At 41.5% G+C, this 4,148-nt stretch overlaps 1 pseudogene; it reads right to left on the reverse strand.

Annotated features, from left to right (window-relative positions):
• Positions 1 to 556: 556 nt before the first annotated feature.
• Positions 557 to 3,050, reverse strand: LOC121017901 (alpha-ketoglutarate-dependent dioxygenase alkB homolog 4-like; annotated as a pseudogene).
• Between the last annotated feature and the right edge of the window lie 1,098 nt (positions 3,051 to 4,148).

Below are 4,148 nucleotides of genomic sequence, written 5' to 3' on the forward strand. Positions count from 1 at the left end.
TAAACTCAAATTTTCCCACTGCCCTCAAACTATGGCAAATTAAATAATCCAAACAAGCTGGCATGCAGGAGGTCAAAAGATACTGATGTGAGGCACATCCCCATCAAAATTAGCTCTCAAGCAGCGCTCACACCACGGAAGAAACAGGTTAAGATCTCTGTTAAAACGTAATGAGCGCAGGTGCGCCTGGTTGGCCCAGTGGTAAGCGACCAGCTGGAGATTTCTGCTCAGGTCATGATCTCAGAGTTCCTGAGTTGAAGCCCCAGGCCTCCTGGCGGACAGCACGAAGCCTGCTTGGGATTATAGCGCTCTCTCTGCCCTCCCCCTACTGCGCTGTCTCTCTCAAAAATAAACTGGGGAAACACACACACACACACACACACACAGAAAGGCGTCAGGAAAGAATTTCTGGCACCGGGCTTTTCTCCTTCAATCGGGGTGAATGGTCAACTCTGTAGCCAGCATCCGTGGACAGGCCCAGAGCCAGCTCCTGCCCCCAGGGAGGTGGCTCACAGCAGCTCCCGGAAGGTGGCGCGCGTGCGCGGACCTCCGCGTGTCAGGTGGAAGGCACACTCCCACTGGTGCGAGAGGCTCGGGGAACGCCCAGGCAAAGAGCGGCAGGGTAAGGGGGCCGACCTTCCACCCAGGCCTGGGGGACACCAGACGCAGCTAGGCGGAGCAGCAGGTTGTGGGTGTCTCCGTGGACATGGGCAGCCCCATCTGGGCAGGAAGTTGAGACTCAGCAGCAGCTCCCCACGCAAGACAGACGTCGTTCATGTCGGGAGCATGGGCCAAATCCCGCTTAGGGCAGTAGTCCGGGTTCCACTGCTCCACAGGGCAGGAAGTCCTCCAGGAGCCCTGCCACCCCGCGCGGTTGAAGCTGAGGAGGCCCTTGAAGCTGTCTTTAGCTTGTTTCCGAAAATTAACTTTGGGCAAGTAGTCCTGCTTCCTCCATCCAGACTTCAGAGCTTCCAGGGCTCGAGCCCATCAGGTCCATCAGCTGCACCATCTCGGATTCTTTCTCCTGGGTCACGAAGGCCTCTATCAGCATCACACCTGGGAACAGGAAGGCCCAGCAGCCGTCAAAGTCAGACTGCGGTTGCCAGGACACTTCACCTCTGCGCTGGCGCTCGCAGATCAAGCCGGTCAATCCCAAATCCTTGCAGCCGCATCCCCAAAGGACCTCTGGGACTGCTGCCGTAGTCGGGACAGCAAGGTAAGAACAACATTACAGGAAGAGGAAACAGTAAATGCGGAAACCCCCAGGTACAGAAAGAAAGCCAGTGTGAAATGTACGGACTATCAGGCAGGGACCAGATTACGTAATATTTTATAGGTATAGGCCATACTAAGGAATTTGGATTTTATTTTAGTTGGTTTGGGAAGCTGCTGGAGAGTTTACAGTGGGGGAGGCATATACCCTGAGTGGCTTGCTTTGCCGTGTGGAGAATGTGCTGTAGGGGGGCAAGTGTAGAAAATACTCATCAGTAAAATGGGGTCAGGATAGTATCTATCTCAGAAAATCGTTACAACTATTTAATGAGTGGAGGCATGAAAAATTCTTAGAATAGTACCTGGCATGTAATAAGCACTACAAAAGTGTGTTAAATAAGTAAGAAAAATTGGCTTACTCAAAGTTGTTTTCAGAATTACAAATGCAATGGTGCTTGTGATTGTTAAAAAAAACAAACAAACAAACACTTTCAAACAAAGTATAGGTGGGGTAGGTTATCTTTAGGGTAGGGAATGACTGAGCACATCCTATCCAATTATTGAACTCATTCTTTCTTCAGTCCCAGTTCCATGATTCTCTGTTCTAGAAAAATTTCTAAGTCAATACTTTGAATATAACAGTTACTATACCCAGATTTGAACTAAAAGGACTTATTGCAGCGGTGTTTGAGTGGCTCGGTCAGTTAAGCCTCCAACTATTGATCTCAGTTCAGGTCTTGATCTCAGTGACGTGTGTTCAAGCCCAGTGTTGGGCTCTGTGCTCGTAGTAAAGCCTACTTAAAAAAATAAGCAAAATAATAATAATAAAATTGATTGCAAGTTCTGTTAGGATAAGTATTCTCTATCTTTTTTTTAAGTCTCTTGCAGTATCTACTAAGTTCCTTGTATGTAGATGGCCATCCAAATGGGCTGGCATTAGAAGGAGGGCATTGAAATTGAACAGTATTAAAGAGTGTAAGTATTTGAGGCTATGACCACTAAGTGGGAGATTAGTGGGGAGAAATCAGAAGAATGGAGGTAAGTCATTTATATAAAAGCAAGACATTAAGCAATTAATTGTACAGATACTGTATCTGAAGATACTCTTTTACATTGAAATAATAAGAGTTTTCTAATCAGGTCAATTTTAAGCACTGTTATAAACCAATTAAACAATAAAGTCAATAGACATATAGAAAAACTGAGCTATACACATATTCTGGTAAATCTTCTAAAAGTTCTTGAAAATGATCGTTTCACAAAGCCCACGTATGACTTCCATTAATTCATATGGAAATTTTGCATATATTGTACATCAAGTGGAGATAAAGTTCTTTATGTTCAACTCTATAAAGTCTGTACTGTACATTAATTGTTTTGATGTATGATACAAAGTATGGATTATGCATAATGCACAAAGCTTTAAAAGATGGAAAGAGAATAGCTGAAGCTTAACACTGACGCTCCCTTAAACAAAAAGGTGAGTACAATGGAGAGAAAGAAATATGCATGTTTTACATACAGTTAAGGAGAACATGTGTAAAGTTTTATATAGTTAAAAAGGACAATGATGAAAGGGGCAGCCTGGAGCTTTCTTCCAAGGAAAATTTTTTTCGGCTGTTTAATACTCACTGAAAGCTTTCTGAGGTATTGTTCACTGTTCTCCATACATACAGTAATAAGGAGGGTTTTTCGTTTTGTTGGTTTTTGTTTTTCCATTTCTCCACTCTGACAAATTGATGATGGTTTGAGTATAGTTTACAGCTTAAAACTTCTGACTGGTCTCTTGTGTCCTTATCGGCAGCTAGAGTGATCCAGAGAAGCGAAAATAAGGGCATGACATTCCTCGGCTCAGAATACTCCAATCCCTTCTATCAGATTCAGGATAAAGGCCAAAGGCCTCACATTGGCCTGCAGAGTCCTAAATTATTCATCTCCTGTTTCATTTCTAACCAAAGCACCATCTTCTCTATCCCCATCTCGCTGTGCTCTTTCAAATGAGGTAGGCACATAACTGCTTCAGAGTCTCTATTGCCTGGCCTGCTTTTCCCACAGACTGAGTGTGGTTCATTGATTCCTTCCTTCAGGTCTTTAAACAAATGTCACCTCAAAGAAGACTTTATCTAACCATTCTGTTTAACTGTTTAAAATTACAGCTGCCCGTTCTCCTCACTGTTTGGCCATTCTCTTCTGTCTTCCCTGACTTATTTTCCTCCACAGACTCAGCACCATTAGAGTACATATTTTATTGATTTGGCTGAGTGTGCATTCATCTATATATATGTTGTGTATGAGTCTATATTATCCAGTTACAAATTAAGATTCATGAAAATAAGATCTTTATTTTGTTGTCTGAACCAGACAACCCCTATAACAATAGTTCCTGGCACATTTTTAGTGCTCGATATTTATGTGCTGAATGAATATTTGATGAATAAAACAAACACATGATCCTAGACAGCAGTTTGAATTATTAGGTAGTAAAGTTTTACTTTAAACAAATTTCATCTTAGGATTTATGTTTATAGAGTTTTTTTTACTATAATTTCTATTTCATTTTCTATGTCTTAAATTATCATAAAGTATATATAGTAGTCATATAATGAAAAATCTGAAAATGGAGTGACTTCATAGGTTTATAATATTCATACTTTTCTTTATATCTTTGTAAAATATCCTCATGTAAAAATACAAGAATTGCAGAAACTTTTTTCTCTTTCTTTTTGGGATTTGGCATGTGATTTCTTTCCTGTAATTTTGTTAAATTGATATGGTTGATGAATCATATGAAGAGTGTGGAATGTGACATAAAAAAAATAGAGCAATATATTCAACTTGACTGGTAAAGCAGTGTTTTCAGAGTAGTTTTGAAGGGAGCAGATAATAGCTGATTATAGAAGTGCTATTTTCCATGATGGGAAAATAAATAAGCAATG

This window comes from Herpailurus yagouaroundi, unplaced genomic scaffold, assembly GCF_014898765.1.
Source record: "Herpailurus yagouaroundi ecotype Mexico unplaced genomic scaffold, PumYag 77, whole genome shotgun sequence".
Classification (NCBI taxonomy): domain Eukaryota; kingdom Metazoa; phylum Chordata; class Mammalia; order Carnivora; family Felidae; genus Herpailurus; species Herpailurus yagouaroundi.